The sequence below is a fragment of the Ambystoma mexicanum genome, chromosome 6p, assembly GCF_040938575.1.
Source record: "Ambystoma mexicanum isolate Mex_15411 chromosome 6p, UKY_AmexF1_1, whole genome shotgun sequence".
NCBI classification, from domain to species: Eukaryota; Metazoa; Chordata; class Amphibia; order Caudata; family Ambystomatidae; genus Ambystoma; species Ambystoma mexicanum.
The window spans coordinates 809170205-809190611 of record NC_090935.1 but is presented as its reverse complement, the minus strand read 5'-3'; positions in this window follow the sequence as shown (position 1 = coordinate 809190611).

Here is a 20407-nt window from a genome sequence, read left to right as displayed (position 1 = left end):
GGGCGGATATTCAGGATATATTTGATTTCTTCAATATATTTCTCCTAATGGAGATTTCACTCAATCCATTTCACCGAAAAACCAAATATTTTTTTTTACTTTTTCTACGTTTAGTTTTAACACGGGGGAGACCCCCTACAGCCCCCCTCTCCCCCCACACCCCTAACATATACCCTTACACCACACCCAGATATTATTTTACCATTTCCCCTACCTTTTTCAGTGAAATATATTTGGTGAAATCTCATTAGGGGAAATGGTATACAAACAAATCTATGGTAACGGGATATTCATGGTGATATGTTTCGTTGAGTAGCAGTAGTGGTGATTAGGTTGTAGGTGAAAGGCAGCATAGTGGGTCAGTTCATAGGCGTATTATGCTGAAGTAGGTTGAAACAGTTGAGGTGGTTCATTTAGCATGTTTTTTGATGATGATGGCTAAGGAGGACTGATTAAATGGGTGGTGGGAGAAGCAAAGTTGTGGCAGGGCTCAGTTATGTGACTCGCAGTATACTGAATGGTGTGTGCCTGGAAGTGGCAGTGCATTATCTTGGAGCTATGTTGTCTTATCCCGTTACTTATGCATTGAGGACACACCAGAGATTAATCAATAGTTGGTTAGTATATAAAAGGAAATATGTGTTACATATTATTTTGGAACACCTTTATGAATGTAAATGAAGAAATGACAGCAATTGTTGCCATGTTGTTTCCAGTGAACTTTTCTTCTGTTTAGAAGATGTTTGAGAATGTTATTATGAAGTTATGTGTACAGTATGTGAGGTAATAATTAATAAATGTATAGTGATATGGGATTACTGTATTATTGATTAGGTTTGGTAAGTAGCTTTATGGGGATGTCCAGGGCACTTGGCCATTCAGACTATAATGATAGGGGGATGGGTATTGGAGGGAGGATGTACATGCTGATATATTTTGTCGAGTGGCAGTGGTTAGGATTAATTTGATGGTCCCTATTTGAATCACAGCGGCCAATTTGAAACATGTTTTTCATGGTCACTGTCATACGAAAAGTGACCGAGTCTCTTTTTGATTTAAAGGGTGTTGTTTTTTTTTCTGATGAGAGATGTGCTCCACTTGAGCACATCTCCTGTCAGGAATAAAAAAAAGAAACTTATTTGCATCTCAGGCAGATTCTGAGTTGTGAATATCTATTACATCTGGGCTGATGGGTGGCCACAGGGTTTTACATCCCGCAGCCTTGACAGAGGCCCATGCTTCACTTGGCCCTACAAAGCCGACCTGGCAGTCCGTTAAACCCTGTATCTGCCTGTCAGCCTGGGCATGGAAGTTATATTATGTATTGAAAATATAAAGAAACACAATTCTTGACCTTCGCTATCTGAATAGTTTTTTTATATAGCTTTTTTGTAAGATGTCAACAGGAAAGCAACAACAACGAGCCATAAGACAGGATCGTCTGCAGGCAAGTACATTTCTACAGTGTGAGATTTCAAAAAGTAGTGTTGGTAAATCTGTTGATACAAAATCCTGTAGATAATACAATACCTATTATCAATAATACTTTTGAAAATGTGCAATTTCAAATAGGAGATGAGCCAACGTATCAATACGTTTTCTTATAATGTGTTAAAGAGTGTTTTGCAAGTATTGCACATAAAGTATAATGTTCAAAGACAGATCAAGATGCAAAAAAGAATAGATGACTGTAAAGTTCATGAAAAACACTTGTGTGATTCTCTAGCTTGTCTTGATAAAAGTAGATGTAAGAGTCAGTTTCTTCATATACAGATGCTGGCTGCACAACATAATAAAACGAGATACCTTGTAGTTAAACTGTACGAGTGCAAAACACCAAGTATGTTTCTTGCAGTTTTAAATCAAATACTTTCTACGATGCAAATGATAAATATAATGCATTTAAGAGTATGTGTATGAACCACGTACAGGAAGTGGAAATGATGATCCTAGCTTTAAAAGGATCAGTATAAAAGAAGTATTTCAATGTTTGGGTTGTCTTCTACGTATGAAAGTGAATATTCAACATGATGTTATGCTGTTGCTCATACACTTCAGACTAGAGCTAGATTTCAAAATCGTTCTGCATGTGAGATGCTACAACAGGTGAAAGAAAAAAATGAAATTTTAGAGGATAACAAATATTCTTGCTACAATGAGAATATTGGTATAGGAGAGATTCTGAGGTTAGAAACATGATCAGAAACTTGGTTTGTGACATTGAGTTGAGCTGGGTATGGTTGGGATGATCTTGCAGAGTGGATTTGTGAAACTAATCCACAGAAATAAAATATAGAACATATGATACCAGGAGAATTGTGTTCTATGGATCCTGCAAGTGCATTGTGTTTTTTATATCACACATTTTTAGCCATGTTGCACTTTATATGTAAAAAAGAAAATGGTCCATTAGGTACTGTGGAACATTTCATATCGAGGAAAGAGTACCAGGCACATGGGGATCCACATATACATACACTGTTGTGGATTACAGATGCTCCTGAGTTTGGTAAGGAAAGTGATGGCTGTGTGATGGAGTTCATTCAAAAAGATGTTACTTGTTCCATTCCAGCTCAGCACGTGAATGCTGATCTACAGAGCAAGGTGTAAAGCAGTCATTTGGAAAGTACAGTCAGAGAAAATACAAAAGTAAAGACAAATACAACACTCAGTGCAGATTTGGCTTTGCAAGACCTGTGACACCAGTTGGTTGAGGGAATAGTTTAATGTCATCTGTTTGACACCATGTTACAGTTACCATGTTACGGGTGAGTCACCAAGAAATACATATTATTTCAAAACAAGTAAAGAATGCCAATTCATTAATGATTACCATCCTGTTTTTGCTCAGCTATGGAATGCAAATACTGATGTACAATTTATTGCTGATGATTCAACAGCTGTTGCTCATTATGTTACAGATAAAAGTCTTAGTCAGAAACTTTTAAGCTTTGGTTTGAAGATGCTTTTTCATAGAGAGTGTGGTAGCTACAAAGCTGAAGATCGGCTCACTTGTTTGCCTCTGTATGGACGTAGCATTAATGTAGTTTGGTTAAGTCATGGAACAGCTACTACTAGAAATCGGGATTTGAAGACTTTGATTGAAATTGAGCAGTTAACCTCACAGTACAGAGATTTTGAAATGAAAATGCTATTGATACTTATCATCCCAATCAGTCTGAAATGTTGGAGTATCTTTGTTCATATGAAGTAGCACAATGCTACTCATGTCGAAATGTTGAAGAAAACAGTGACATAGGACGATTTAAAGTACATGGATAAAGTACTTTATCGATTTATGAAAACATCTCGTTGAAGGCGAAAGATAAAGAGGAAGATTACACTTTAATATGGGGACCATTCAATGCTTTGTATGACTAATTATATAAGTTATGAATAAGAATGAGGAGTTGGCTATTTCTTTCTCTCTTTTCTGGTTATTTTATTTTTTCTTTTTTTCCTTTTCTCTCTCTCTCTCTCTCTCTCTTTCTCTTTCGCTCTCTCTCTTTTCTTTCTACTTCTTCTTCTTTGTCCTTTTTATTTGGTGTCCAGTTTGGTGTTGTCTATGTAGTGTTCTGTATTTATGTGTGTGTCCTAACATAAATTATGTTTTTTTTATTTATCATTAATTATTTATTCTTCTAATGCTTGCATAATTTGAAAGTTTCTTAGTATGTGTAGGGGGGTATTTGATTGCAATGTTTATTTATTGATATGTTATTAACAAATTGTTACTGAACTGTTCATTTCTGGTTGTGGTAAGCACCTCTGTATCGTAATGTGATGAAGTTTATTTTTTGACATAATAAAAAGATTTTTTAAAAAATAATAAAGTACATGGATGTAGTTGCTGTCTAGTGAGACATGAGAAGGCAAGTCTCATTAATCACATGAAACTGTCTTGCCAAACTGTAGAGAAAAAGGAATTATTTTATTTTTGTCTTTTACAGTTGTTCTTCACATGTCATGCAGAGAGTGATTTGCGTGGACGTTTTGAAACTTTAGGAACATTTTTTTTGCTAAAATAAGTTTAATTAAATATCCTAAATATAAGCAGTACTTGGAGTTACTGGAGAAAGAACTACGTCACGAAAAACATTTGCCAGCTGAATTGGCAAAAGAGACTTCTGAGGGAAGTCGAGATTATGCAGTAGGAAGTCAAAAAGTGTTTGGTGAGCCAATTATTCAAATGTATGTTGAGCTTGTCATGGAGACAGTCGAAAGTGTAATGCAAGAAACTAAAGACGGAGATGTAAATTTTGATGAAATTGTTAGTCAACTTAATTTAGAGCAAAATGATGTTTATAAGTTCTTACATGGTTTACAGCATGACAAGCGTAAATGTACTTCTGTGCAAAACAAACCTGTATTGTTGTACGTTAGTGGACTAGCAGTAACAGGTAAATCTTTTTTAATTCATGCAATAAGAGCTATGATCCAAAATGAAATAGATACTTCTTTGTCATGTATTGTTAATGCTCCAACAGGTTTAGCAGAATTTAATGTCAGAGGTGTTACTTTAAATCCTCTGTTGATGCTACCAGCAGAGCATTACAACAAAGTAGAGTATCGAAAACATGTATCAAGTGCAGTACAAGAAGTAGGAAAAGGTCTTAGAAAATGAAATACCTTGATTATAGATGAAGTAAGTATGGTGTCTAACTTGATAATAGCTTTCATTCACTTGAAAATGCAAGAGGTTTTGAAAACTGATTACAATGTTTTGTTTGGCAGTAAACAAGTACTTGTTTTTGGAGACTTGTTACAATTAACTCCTTTGAAATCTCAACCAGTTTTAAAAATGCTGCAATCTAAGGATAGTCATTGTAGGAAGTATTGGTCATTTTAACCTTTGGAATTGTTTTGAATTCTAGGAATTTACGATTCATATGAGGCAATCTGCATACTTAAAGTATGCATCAATGCTTAATAAGATTCATATAAGTATTCTTGAGGTAAATGTGAAAGCAGCATTAAAGGAAAGACTGATTTCTAACATGTTTCATGCAGATTGTATTCCGTCTGATCTCATGTTGACTCTTAAGGAAATAAATATTTCTTGTTTTGCTTTGATGTGCACACTTGCAGAGTATAACAAGTGTAACTCCACAATGCTACTGTCGAGGAAGCAAAATATTGTGGAGATAAAATCGTGTGATGTTTAGATGGTAATGTTATGCCTTTAGAGTTAGATAAGAGAACAAAAGCTCAATTAAGGTCAAATAGAGAATTATTTTTAAAACAACAGATCTAAAAAGAGTTTTAAAACTGTGCATCAGTGCACGAGTAATGTTGAAGAGGAACATGAATGTAGGAATGTGTCTAATCACTGGAGCCATGGGAAGAGTGATTGCATTTCACAATTTTCCTCTCAGTACAAATATTGAACATGTTGAAGTTAAGTTTGACTGTGTCAAAGGAACTCATTTGATTTCTTGACCTCTGCACGTTTCATGCTTTTTAAGGATACCTTTGTCAGAAGAGCAGTTTCCAGTTTGCTCTGCTTATGCAATAACTATTCATAAATCACAAGGGTGTCTTTAGAAGCAGCACATATTGACATTGGTCAAACAGTGTTTAAAGAAGGAATGTCATATGCAGCTTTGTCACTTGTGAAAAATATTGAAGGTATATTTTTAATAAACTTTGATGAAAGAAAGGTGACAGCTGATATATAGTGTATTGAAGAATATAATAGGTTTTGTGTACTGTATGCTCCTCACTTCAACCTTATACCTGTACCTGCGAAGCACTCATCCAGGAAAAATAAGGAATAAGTGAAAGCACATTCAAATGAAATCAGTCCTTGTAAAACTAAAAAAACGGAGATTAGCAGAGTTTGAGAGTTGGTCATCTATAATGTACTCTAATTGCCGATTTAGTTATGAAACAGGAGTTGCATGCTATTGTAATGCAGCTTTGTGTATGTTGTTTCAAATGACTCAATTGATGCAAGAAATAGCTTCCACAGCAGAGAAGCAGCTATGTGTGGAACCTTCCTTTCTTAATATGTCTGTAGAGGAAAAACACACAGTTAACATTTGGCAATGTCAATCCAAAATGTAGTAGCTGTTGCAAGTGGAAATCAACATTTTTCTCAAAATACATAGGAAAATAGACAGGAATGTGTAATCACTGTCTTTGATTTATTAGTGAAGGAAAACTAGTGTAGATGCGTATATAGGAATTAGTTACGAGTGGAATCATATCTGTCGACAATGTAAGAAAGGTTATTCTACTCCAGATCCTAGTGAAAGATTTGTGTATGTGCCTATCACTGATCAGAAAAGTGTACATTTTTATGATCTTGTAGCTAAAGCATTCCATGACATGCAATGCAATGACTGTGGCTGCAATTTACAATCCACCCTGCAAAATCTAGTTTTTATTATGAATGTATTGATTATGTTTCAAAGATACAGTGTATATTTATTTACTTATTTGTATTTATTTATTTTATTTGTATAGTGCCCAGACCAGATGTAGCACAGTGCTTGTACAGAATAGTGGAAGGCAGCAGTAGCAAACATACATCGTTGTGATCAGTTAGTCATTAATACATATTTGTTAAATAGCCAGGTTTTTAAGAGTTTTTTGAAGACCTGGAAACAGGGTTTGTTTCTGATGTAGTCAGGGAGAGTGTTTTCAGAGGGTGGGGGCAGTAACACAGAATCTGGAGCCACCTGCTCGCTTGTGGTTGAATCTGGGGTGAAAAGGGCGCAGCTAGATAAGGAACAGAGACGGCGAGTCACTGGTTTTGTGGTAGTGCAGGGGATGAGGTAGGAGATGGCATTCTGGTGTAGGCAGTGTTAGGCGATGGTGAGAATTTTGTGGGAGAGATGAATTTCCTACTCAGTGCGATTAATTTAGCAGTGTAGGCTGTGGAAGAAGCTAACACATTGATATGTCGGGACATATTGAGTTCTGCATCAAGGTACACACCTAGCATCTTTACATGCCTTGAGATTTGGATGGTGGTTCCGTCGATGGGGAAGGATGAATTGAATGAGTTGGGTCCAGGGTGGCTAGACAGTGAGGAGAGCCCACAATGAGAAGCTCGGTATTCTCGTCATTAAGGGAGAGGTTGTGGGTAGCCATCCAGTTTTGTATGATACTGTAGGTCTGGTAGATCACTTTGATGTTCTGGGTGCAATTGCCTGTGATTGGGAGTAGCACTAGTTATCTGCAAAGTTAGTGTACGGGATCCCTAAGGCGTTAAGGTCAAAGAGTGGTTTGATATAGGTATTGTACTGAGCAGGGTAGATGCCAGAGCCCTGAGGGATGCCACATGGAACGTGTTGGGGTCTGCACAGTGGTCACCTATGAAAAAGCTAGATGTGCGCTCACTCAGGGATGATTTAGTGAGAAAAGTGGAATTTAGTCAGGAGGTGTTTGCAGAGGACATCATGGTCTACGAGGTTGAATGCTGCAGACAGATCAAGGCGGAGTATTAAGGCCAAGTTGTCCGATTTGTGGGTGCGATCGAGTTAGATTTTAAGATCCAGTAGTGCAGTTTCAGTGCTGTGCTTAGAAGTCAGATATGAGATGGAAGTAGAAAAATATTTGCAAGCATGCACTGCATGTGCAAAAGGGCTGGGCAAGCCACTTTTGACAATGCGAATAGTGGGACCAGGAACAGTGTGGCTAAGTAAGAGGCAACCTAGAGGTGGCTGAAAGCAGGTGAAGGGGCGGAAGGGGAGGAGTGGTGGTGGTGATGGGGGAGGGAGAAGAGATGGTACTCTTCTTACCTTGTTGCCTGTTATGGAGGTTGCTGAGGGCACAGAAATCAAAAGCAGAAGGTTGCATGGTTTGGGAGGCTTAGCAATCACAAGGGCATCCATGCACAGACCAGCTCCTTCCTTGTCTGTGTGCCTTTGCTGTATTTCTCACAAGCTGATCATCAGAGGGCCAATCGGAGGAGGAGCACAATGATGGGTTTGCTGTATGGAATCGGGACATGCAATCAACATAGGTTTTTTTTATCTAGGAACCTGCATGCACCGAAGGACTTTTACTGATAATGCTAAAGAGTAGGTGACTGCAGGGTTTCCTCTATGACCCGAGGTGTGATTTGCCATTACCTTCCTGGAGCCTGGTGGTTCTATGTTGATAGGATCATCCGATAACCAGGACATTTACCCAAAAGTCTAATGTATGGTTCATCACTGCTCTTGTGCTAATTAGAGCAAATATATTCCCAGATCAAGGCATTTTAAAGTACGCCTTCTCAACCCAAACACTCTAGTTAGAAATCTCACTGCATGCAAGATCATATCGTATGGTGTTGCATGAGGTTAGCTTTGAGGGAGTACAAATAAATTATACCTTCCCCACACCCCATTCCCCACTTACTTGTTACCTCGCCGCCTCGTCCACTTCTGCCCTGCAGCTTCAGATCCATCCCTCCAACGTGGGTCGGATCCGACGACGCAGGATCCCCTTTTCTTTCTTTTTTTTCATTCCCTGCCTCCAATATTGAGGAAGTGGGGGACACTCCCTCAACTCCCAAGGCCAATACACACAATCATGGGGAGCGGGGGAGACCACCGCAAACCCTGTTCCAGATGTTCTGTATGTATTACCCAATTTGTTTGAATATATTTGGTCGAATGGTACCGGCCAAATTCGGTCAAATGTACCATTTGGCCAAATATATTAGAAACAATATACTAATACCATCCCTGGTCATACACAATCACAAAAAGGCTTAACTGCAGTGATAAATATGTTTTACTTTCCAATGCATGTTCACTCTATCCAAGTTTTCATACCCAACTAAAGATGGTGCAAGTCAAACCTGTTAACACTTGTCACCCGCGCTCACCAATAGATTTACATTTCAACAGATTTCATTGCAAATGGACTTTGTCAAAAAATGTGGCAATTTATTTGATTGCAGAATTCGTTATTGTTTGTGAACAGCCAACACATGTTTCGACGCAGGGTTTTTATCAAGGGTATGGAGTGACGAATGTTGCTAACCATGTGCTGTTTTTTAATCTTCATCCATATGGGTTTTTTTTTGTCAGGTTTGGCTTTAAAAGGTTGTTCTCAATAATGAATTTTAAATGTGGTCATATTTATGTCCATTGAATGTAGACATTTCATGACATGGATGTGAACAGAAGTAGATTGGCTTCTTTGTAATGGCTCTATAGTCACGCACCAAGTTAGGTTAACAAAGGGTTTAAAGAATGCTTACTTAATGTTGTTACAACCAAAGTTTTGAAATATATGTGTAATATGCTTTGTATCTAGGTGGCCAAACAAAGGACGCACATAGATTTGATAAGAAATATAGAAATTACAATTTTTAGGGTATTAGTGTAGAATTTCCTAAGTGTTAATATGCTTACACACACAAGTTTTTATTGTCTATCTATTATGTGAAATATAAGTATGACCATACTTTAAAAAGATTAAAACTCCAAATAATGTTTCACTGTTGGCATGTCTTCATTTATTTATTTGTAAAGTTGAAGACATAGTTACGTTGTATGTCTTGGTTTCCTGGTAAGGTTGCATAAATTAATCTGTGAATTTGTCATCATTTAATATTAAATAATGCTTGTACAGTACTTTAACATATCTTCATTGTAGTGAAATTAATGGATTTATTGGTGTACAAACTGTTGATGTTGTGGGAACATGTTTTTGGAATTTGCTGATGCAAAATCCTGTTTGTAGTTACCTGAATGGTTAGTATCATTGAAGTAATAATAGTGTATTTTTCCTATACTGGACTGTAGCAGCTCTTAGCTTTTTAAAGTGTTATTTTCTGAATTTTATAAAATTATTTACATTTTTGAGTTAAATGTTATTATATTCATATACTTGTAGAAAGTGAGATCATGTATAATTTGTATATGTATATATAATTATTGTTAAATAGTTATAATAACTGAAGAGATGTTTTTATTCTCTTCAACAAGAAGTTTTTTTCCTCTGTAGGATGATTAATGAATACAACCTGGTAATGGCAGTGTACTCGCAATAAAAACAGTATTCACTTGTTACCATTATACATTTCATTTTGTTCCAGAGTTACTAATATGGGATAATGAAGAGAACACAAATAAAGGTATTTGGTAAGTTATTTAAAAAATATGGAATATATAAATCTATAATGCAGATATGTTCAGAGACCGAGTTGTATAATATATTTTTTCTGTAGCCACGGCTACAGCATCCGCCAAAGTGGCTAAAGCGAGCAATGACTGGGGTGCTTTTATTCGTGGCTAAACCGCTTCACCTGTTAGCAGTGTAACCATGGCTACAAAAAAACAATTTGGGGGTTTTGATTACTGCAACTGCATAAAATAAATTACAGGGTGAAACATATAACAAAGGGAATTAAAATAAAATAAAAAAAATTATATTTAAAAAAAAGAATTAGATAACTGGCAAATAAATTGCCACTTTAAAAAAAACTAAGCATGACAGTTGATCTGGTTTTCAGCGATGCCATTGCTCAATTGCAGCATCTCGCTCGACTACCTACTGGAGGCATTTTGTACACATGACATGCATCATGGAAAGATCAGAAGTCGGTAAAAGTCTGTGCAGTTGACACTGCTGTTCAAGTTGAGGCTTCATTTTCAGTTGGTGATGTTGTTGCACTGGTAGGTGAAGGTGCTGAAGGTGGTGCTGATGTTCGTCGATGCAAGGAATGTAACCAATGCTTTTTTGTTTTATGATGTCTGTGTGCTTTCTGATACTCATCAACAACATCATCCCAGTGGACTGGCACTAGATTTATCATAATAGATGTTCCCAGGCTTTGAGAAGGAACATTGGAAGGCCAATGGCATAGAGTTGTGTTCAGGTTGTGTAAAGTAGCTCCTCTGTCTCTTTTTTCAGAACAGTGTTTTTTGAGTTGGAAAAAGCACCAACTGTCTGCAGTGGTTTTAATTTCAGTTGTCTTCTTCCTCGGTGGCAATGGATTCGGAACCCAAACAATAATGTCATCATCACTGCTGCTACTCTCATGGTTGGACACCTTGGAATGTCCAACCAAGAAGAAATATGTAAAATAATAAAAATGACAGTACACAAAAGACAATGGGCCTCATTACGGGTCCAGGCTGTAAGAAATCGTAATTACCAACGTGCTGGTACTACCGTGTCCGTGAAGTACAGCTGCTGGAAACAATAGCTGATTCTGTGTTGGTGTGCATGCGCATTCTAGCATGCCGTATATGGTGTCACCGGCATGCCAGTATTTACACCAAACATCCCCCAAAATCCCAACACCACCATCCTTTGTGCCGATGACTCTGAATCCGGCATCACGCTCCTGGTTCCACCGGCACCAGTAACAATGGTGCCGCTATTACCGTTACTGGAAATACAGTGTTCGCCGGAACAGGAAATCGACCGGTGGCCATTCATAAAACACAATTCATTGCAAGCACAGGACTCATACACATTTCCTGAGCATTGACCTTCGCAATAAAGAAAACAACAAAGATACCTTCAACCCGGATGTGCAAGCCATGCTTTAGCAAGGCAGAATGGAACATGTTGGCAGGCACCTTTGTAGAGCATGCTGACCAACTGTTCAGCACAGACCTGCGCAGGCAGGCACAGCTGAGAAAAAAGGCCATGTGGGTGGAAGTAGCACAGAAAGTCACTCCATTTGGCACAACCCCCAGCACTGTGCGTGACGCCATAAAAGGTAGGATGACCGAGGCGTGACATCTGAGGAGGCTGGTGAGTACATGTAACCCCAATGTCACATCGACCTCCCTGTCCACCCTGCACACACTAGAGTTGCCAAACACATCAAGTGCATTGTGCACAACATCAGTACAGCCCTGCCGGGCACCGCCCCCCCCACAACCTGGTTGCACACAAAACATACACCTTCACTCCAAACCTCACTCATACCCCTTTCACACAGACAAGATATCATAAGCACCCTGTGTTAGGCAGAATCATATGCAGTACCCTTTGGGAACACTACACACAATTAAGACTACAAGTGACAGTACAAATTCACCTTTGTTACAAGCCCGTACTACACAGTAAAGTGGTAGCGATGGCTGAGCAGCCAGACTTATCTCAAGATTAAAGTGAGCAGTATCAAAAGTTACACAAAGGGCAGCAATTACTATGGTTCAAACAAACACTGACTCAAGGTTTCTGAGTGAAAGAATATACAGTTATTTACACATCAGTTATAAAACATTTCACTTTTATCAAGCAGTTGAAAAATCACAACCTTAATAGACTACACCAAACCCAATAGATTCTGGACAAGTTATGGTCAAAATTAAGTGTGAGCAAAATGGCACTCCAGCAATTTAAAAGGGAGGGAAAGAGTTAGGCAAAAGTTGAGCAGCACCAACAAGTTAGTAAGCAGGGCAATCTAGAAAATGTAACTACAGTGAGGAAATCAAATCAAGAGGGCTGGGCCAAAGTCAATGGACCAAAGTCTTTGCAGATGATCACACAGTTCAGAGTAGTTCATGGTTAAGTCTTTGCCAAGAGTTCAGAACGAAGTTGGTCAGACGAAAAGTTACTTTAAAGAATGGAGAAGGACAAGACCTTGGATTGGCAAAAGATTTCAAGCACTTTTACCGCGGTCGGACGGAACGCACAACCCGATTTGAACAGCACCTTAAATGGAGAAGAAGGCTGTAGCTGAGGCGGACATTCCTGGCAGGTCCTGCAGGCTCATGGTTCTTGAAGCGACTGTCAGACTGACATGAAGTAGGAAGACTGGAGGGTCCTGCACTGCCCAGGGAAGAAACCAGCAGCAGAGCAAAGCAACAAATAAAAGGTGCACTCCTTAAAACCCAAGCAGGGTCCGATCCTCCAGGCTATCCGGTTCACTGTAGCTGTGCACAGCAAATTCGACCAGAGGAGGGAGGCCTGGCTTGTAGTTTGGCAAACTGGTTGTTCCCACCAGCTCAAGGGGAGAAGAATTGTTGCAGATCTTCCCTGTCATCGAAGTTTGGAGATTCGGACCAGCAGCATGGCTTCACCGGGAGGTTCAGTCGTGGTAGAGGTCCTCTTCTGTCAGCTTCTCTTCGGTTCTCTCGATCCAGTGGCGACTCTGCCTTCTCAGTACCAGAGACCTGATTTTTATGCAGTTTTCCCCCATTCACACAGCCTGGCTGTCAATCATACAGCAGGGTGGCTGTCCTGGCGGGACAGTCAACACAGCCAATCACACAGAGTGCGACATGGGTCTCCAAGGAGACCCTGTGTAGGGAGTCTCAAACCCCTCCCTCCCATCCTGTCCCCCTCAGATATTCAGGCACCTAAAGAGGGCTTCTGCGCAGAAGGACGGCGAACAAAGTAAAACACAAGAAAGACTTTTACAAAAAGAAATGGCGAATAAACCCAGCCGTAACGAAATAAAAGTAATTGTGGTCCAGCGGGTTTAAGTTCAAGGCTACTAAGATAGCCTAAAACAATACCAGGCCTATTTAAAATAACTGCGGTAGGAAAAATAGGGTAGATACCACTGCCACCAGCCAAGTCTTAATGAAAAGTGAACAAAATAGTGTTCCATGAGAAACAGACAAAAAGGTATAACTATTAACCCTTTCCAGAACTCTATGGGCCTCATTAAGAGTAGCGCGGTAATAACATGGTCAGTACCGGCATGGAGGAACGAGCGGGTCTGTGCTCGTATGACACCGCTAATAGCGGGTGATTATTAGTGCGCGAGCAAGCGCGAACCCCCATGCCGGCAATGGCCATACCGGCATGCCGCTAGAGGCCCTCCAACCCCCCGATAGTGCCATCACGGGACCCGCCAATACCACCTCCGCCTGCGAGGAACCCCTAAATACCGACCCGGTAATACCAACATGCTAATATCGGGCTCGTAATCCTGGACCCGGAAATAACATAATCGCGTCAGAATGGGAAATGGGCCGCCGGCCATCTTTAAAAACACAATCCATTGCAATCCTCTCAAACCATCAGTTGATTCTTGGAGAGCTCTGTGCCAATACTTCGAGAATGTCTAAGGCTACCTGGAAGACCACCCCCCAGCTGTGGAAACAGAGCTTTTCCGATGCCTAATTAGAGATTCTAGCGGACACCCTTGCTGCACACGCTGATGTCATCAAGTCCCAGAACCTGAAGTGTGAGGTGCGGCAGCAGAAGAAGGCCATCTGGCAGGAGGTAGCCCGCAAGGTGTCCTCTGTGGGAACCACCCCACATAGTGTCAAGGACTGCAGGAAGAGGTGGGACGACCTCCACCTGAGGGTGCGTAACATCATTGCCAGCAACGGGAGGGAGGCCATGGCCACAGGGGGGGTCCCCACTCTCCTACCAAAATGACCACCTGGGAGGAGGCGGCAGTAACCTTCATCAATCCAGAGTCCATCGAGGGATTTAGGGAGATGGAGACGGGTGCGGCATCATCACAAGAAGGAGGTGAGTGACCAGGCAGATCCCTGTAGGGGAAACCATAACGTAGCACAAGTGATGTGGAAGAGAGTCTAGGCAAGGCAATGCATGTCCCCACACCCACATGAACATATACAAGTCCAGATGGCGTGCAAAACCCTGCCAGACAGAAATGCATGCTGAGTGCCAATCCCATAACCAACACACAGCCAACACACCTGGACCGTGCCCATGTAATACATTACACAAACCCCAAATCAATGGCATGCCACCTGCCATGCAGCGAATGCCAAAAAGCCCCCCCAGGCTCATAGTCATCACTTACCTCAGGCAGACCATGCTGAGCATGCATCCAGGCCAACGTGAGATCTGGAAGGGACTATTTTTACACAAGGACTACTTTTCACTCGGGTGTGGTTCTAGGGACTTCTTACCTGGGACTACTTTTGAAGATATTTAAGCCACGCCCGATCTACAACACACGCTTCGTGTTATTCTGCATTTAGCAGCGTAACGCTCACCGTGTCTGCAAACCTGCATCCAGTCTTCTGCCACGCCCCCCTCGAACACGGAGCCCCTAGGGGAGAAAGGAAAATAGGAAAAGAGGTTAGATTACAGACTTTAATCTGATTCCTCACCTGATTTCGGATTTGGCATCACTCCGAGCCTGAAGGGACATTCTTCCGGCACGCGTCGCATCCCAGCTGCAGCGCCGCTCCATTTTCACCAGCCCACAGCATCTCCGACTCGGCGCTGCCTCCGTCACTTTTTCGGTGATTTTCTACATCTGGGGAAAAGACAAGAAAAAGCAAGGTGAGCCTAAAGAGACTAAAAAGACAATCACTTATATTACAGGACTTGCCTGATTATCACCGGAGGCTTCATCCTTCAATACGCCGCATCTGGGAAAAAAGGAAAGGAAAAGACAGTGAGCTCATCTTACGCAACTTTACAGGATACTTTGGGTGATACAGACTCTTACTTGAACGCCGCCAGCAATCTCCAGACAGAATTTGCCACCGCAAATCAACAGGGAAGTGCAAGAGTGAACATTGGACATTTTGAACTCTTTAAACTTGGCAAACTCCGGACTCAATAATCGTCCAGAACTCCAGCACCTAAAACCAGTGAAGTAACTGGTATCTGCGCGCCCCTGCATGCCACGCAGGATGGAGAGCTCATCAATAAAAAACATAAGGTGAGGACACTGACTGGGACTATCGGAGGTGGCAAGTGGGGAGAACGGGAGCAGGGAGGGGGGTCTGCATTCACACCCACGGGGCTAAATACCTTTCTCCATCTACAGGAGAATATTTCTACGAGTCAAGCTTACAAGACTAAGGGGGTCTGTCCAGACGGTCATCTTTGCCCTACCCTTCATGCTGGTGGAGGCCGCAGCTGTCCGGGTTTGATCTACGCCCCTGTGGGAACCAGGTGAGCGTAACACACAACTGTAAGACATGAATGCATGATTAAATGAATATTGAACAGCACCACGGTATGCTTCTGGCATGTTACACCATCACTGATGCCCTGCATCTCTTCTACCCACCAGGCACCGATGAGGAAGATGCCAGCCAAGGCACCACCGCGAGGGCATCCACATCCCATGCAAAGAAAAGGGCTACTGCCACCACCACATCCGTGGCAGCCAAGCAGGCCACACCCATAGCCAGTGTGCCTGACCAAGCCGAGACACAACCAACACCTGCTGCCAGTGTGCCTGACACACTTGAGACCCAGCAGCCCACACCCACACCAGTTGAAGGGGAGTCCCTAAAAGCACTCCCCACCACTGTGGATGTCTTGGAGGACAATGTGGACCAAGAGGGAGTGACGGAAGTGACATATCCAACCACCCTAAACCCCGTGTCCTCCCCCCACCCCATACCCAGCCCTCACCCACCTACAGCAGTGCTGATCCCTTCCTCCATGATTCGGACCTGAGCCCCTTCCAGGAGGACAGCACCGAAAATGCAGGCCCTGTGTGTGCACCACTCTCCACACCAGCTCCCACCAACACCCTTGAGTCACGTCAGTCGAGGGTGGAGGCCTGACAGGAATCCATGTTGGAGCTCCTGCGGCAGTACATTGCAGATGGAGAGGACACCAGGCGGGAAATCGCCACTGCCATAGCGGGGACCACAGCGGCCATTACAGCAAACACAGCCGCTGTGAATGCCTCGGCTGTGTTGATGAGGGACTGTCTGGGGGCCATCGGCCCAGGTATTAACGTCCATCCTGCTGCACATTCAGCATCCACGACTATCAGCAGCTGCAGAAATCCCCACAGACTCCTCATCAGCCACCACACCTGCTTCCTCAGTCCCCACCAGCCATGTGCGTCCTACCAGAAGGAGCGCCAGGCACACTGAAATGCTGCCCCCGGACAGCAAAAAATCCTGCAAGAAGTGTTGGAGGACAATGGGAGTGGGTCACAGGGTGTTGGGGGGAATGGGTGCATTAGGGGGGGATAATAGGGGGGTTGGGAGTTAATTGGGGGTTTGGGAGTTGACTAGGGGGTTATGGGAGTTTATTGGGGGTTTGGGAGTTGACTGGTGGGGTTTGGGGGGGTTGTCACATTGTTGCAGTTTCATCCAATACACCCGTTGTGAGAAAAAACATAATGCCTGGACAATGGTGATTTGGTGTGTATCCATTTATTTTATTGGTGTCCAGTGCCCAAATCCCAAGATTCCCTGTGTGCATGTCCACATGGACCCCGTGTGTCACTGACACATGTCTGTCAAAGTCCCTGTGATTTGTGAATCAGTGATTGGCGTACTGCATGGCCATCCTGTGCATCACGTACTGGCAGGGGTGCTGCTTCAACTCCATCTCCATCCTCATCATCCTCACCTGGTGCATGCCTGTCAATGTCAGCTGACAGTGGTACATTTCTCCGGAACACAGGCCATGGTGATATTTGCCACCTTCTCAAGCCTATATAGGAGTGCTCCACCAGAAATGCTAAGGCAGCGGAACCACGTCATCAACAGGCCAAAGTTCTACTCAATCACTACACGGGTATGGGTGTGCACCCGATTGTACTCCGCTTCATGGCTGTTCTGCGGGTTCCGACAGGGGTAAGTAGCCATGGCCTCAAGGGATATCCTCCATCACCTGCAAGAAAATACAAATAGGTGTGTGTCACTCTGAGCTGCCACCTTCAGGAATCACGGTCATTGCCGCAGCGATTTGGTGTGGACCTGCACATGTCCCTGTACCTATGCACAAATGTCATTTAGATGCATACTATACTGCTATGAGGTGTGGTAGTCTGGATGACGTTCAATAGATGATGCAGGGTGAAATGATTCATGCTGAGGGAGATGTACTGTGGTAGTACAACAATGTTTAGCCTCCCATGTATGCTGTGTATACTACACAAAAGACACATTGGCACAGTTGCAATCCTGTTTAGTCATTCATTGCTTGGCATTCACATGGTGGTCAGGTTGTGTGTCTTATATGTGGTCATTGATATGCGTTAATGGTCAGATGTGTGCCAATGATGTGTCCTGTTGGGGTTGGGGGGTTCAGGTCAGGTGTCATTAGTTCTGCGTGCATTCTCCACTCAGTGTCCATTCCCACCGAGGTGGGGTATGCATTCCCCCACCCCATTCCCACCCAGGTGGGGTATGCATTCCCCCACCCCATTCCTACCCAGGTGGGGTATGCATTCCCCCCCATTCTCACCCAGATGGGGTATGCATCGCAACACATCCCTACACCAATGTATTGCCATGGCCCACTCACGCAACTCACCAAGCAGCCAGGCACGTGGTCCAGCATGTCGCTCCATGTGACGGGGTAGCGTGGAGTTGTGCAGCACCATGGCATCATGTGTTGATCCGGGAAATCGGGCGCAGCAATGTGTGAGGATCTTGCTGGAGTCATATACCATCTGCACATTGATAGAGTGGTATTGCTTGCGATTGCGGTGCACCGCCTCTACTGCATGGGGGACAACGAATTCGACATGGGTGCAGTTGAGGGCACCAACAAAATTGGGCATGCCTGCTAGTGCATTGAAGCCTACTTTGGTGTCGGCTATCTCCTGGGAAGTCTGTGGTAGGGATGTGTGTGTGCTAATGTGCTTTAGGAGGGCATCCAGCACTTGGGTCAGCATGCGTGAAAATAGTGGTTGTGAAATGCAATGCAGCTGGCCCACTGTGTGCTGGTAGGTGCCTGTGGGCAGGAAGTGGAGCACAGACACCACCTTTAGTAGCGGGGGGATGGCAGTGCGTATTTCTATGAGGCTGGCAATGTCGTTGCCTATCATGTCCACTATGGTGGTGATGGTGTCGTGGTCCAACTGGTACAGGGTGTGGATCTGCTCAGGGGTTAGATTGAATGGACTGGGTCTGATGCGAGGGATTGTCGGCTGCCTACGAGGGACTACTGCCTGCACTGGTGGTAATTGATGGGCTTGTCTCACCCTCCTTCTCCTCCTGCATCTCCTCTGTGTTGCCTGTTGTTGCTGCTGTTGTTGTTGTTGTAGTGCTGTTGTTGCAGTAGTTGTAGCAGTATAGGCATGTCCTCCAGCACCATGATTGCAACAGCTAGTGGTAGCATTTTGGTGTAGGAAGGGGTGTGGTGTGTGGGTGTACTCCTTTTATACTGGGACAGACTCCATTGAGTCCACCTGTGGTGATTGTGTGCACCTGTGGCCGTTGCCTTGATTGCTGATTGCGGTTTGCGGATGCCTGTATGGCCGGTATCGTCCAGCCCCTGATTACCGGCATCGGGATGGCGGTATTTGCATGTCTGCGTGGGTTGTGATGTCCTCCTATTACCGGCATGCCGGTATTTGCTCCCCGAAGGGGCGCGTGTACGCGCACATGCTGGTATGAGGGGGCACGGTACGGGCGGTGCAAGTATTGGCGGTTGTCAGGTCGGAATGCCCCGGACCTGTTAAGGATGCCGCTATTACCATTCCGCCTTCTTTTTTCATTACCTCCAATCTAGTAATGAGGCTCAATGTAAGATAGTTTGTACTGGGTCTGTGAATTTAAAAAGACTAATAAAGTCGATGGCAACTTTACATGTGCTGGGAGACTGTAGTCAGTCCCAAAAAATGGAGTTTAAAGTGGGAAGTCTGAAAAAGACAACACTGTGTCACTGCACTGAAGGTGCTGTGTAACACGCAGTAAAAAGATGATGCCTATGGAGTATGTGAGGCTCCACAGTCTATGAACACAAAAATGTTCAACAAACACAGCAAAACACATGTAAGAGTGGGGAAAAAGGCTCACACTCTTACCAGGTGAAAAAATAATCTGAGAAATCCAGCAACGCTGCTGAGGGACTCAGTAGGTAAGGGAAATTAGCCATTCTGGAGAATTCTCCCTAACACTCGCCCCCCTTTCAGACTAAGGGACAGGAGGATTTAATCCACTCCTGGATGAATCTCTTCACTCTAGTCGGTTATAAACATCCTAGAGAGACCATCAGCATTTTGGTGGTGACATCCTGACCTGTACTCAATGGTGAAATCAAACCCTTGCAGGCAGATTGACCATCTTAGAAGTTTTGGGTTCTCCCCTTTAATTTGCATTAACCATCTCAAGGGTTGAGAGTCTGTTTGAATCACAAAAGTAGATCCATACAAGTATGGTCTAAACTTCTTCAAAGACCACACAATGGCAAACATTCACGCTCTATGGTTGCCCACCTTGTTTCTGGTTCATTCAGTTTCCTACTGATGAAGAAAATGGGGTGTTCCCTACCTTTCTCATCCAGTTGACCAAGGACTTCACCTATACCTGTATTGGATGCATCTGTCTGCACAATGAAGGGTTGGTGATAATCAGGGGCTCTTAGGACTGGAGCTTGACTAAAGGGCTTTCTCCAGGTTTTCAAAGGCTTGGTGAACTCCTCATTCCATCTAAACTACTTAGGGAATTTTGGAGAGGAGATCACATACAAGGGAATAGCTATGGACCCATAGTTCTCTGTGAAATTTCTGTAGTCCCAGTGAGACCTAGGAAGGCTCTCACTTCGGTTTGAGTAGTAGGGGTGGCTCAGTTTTGTA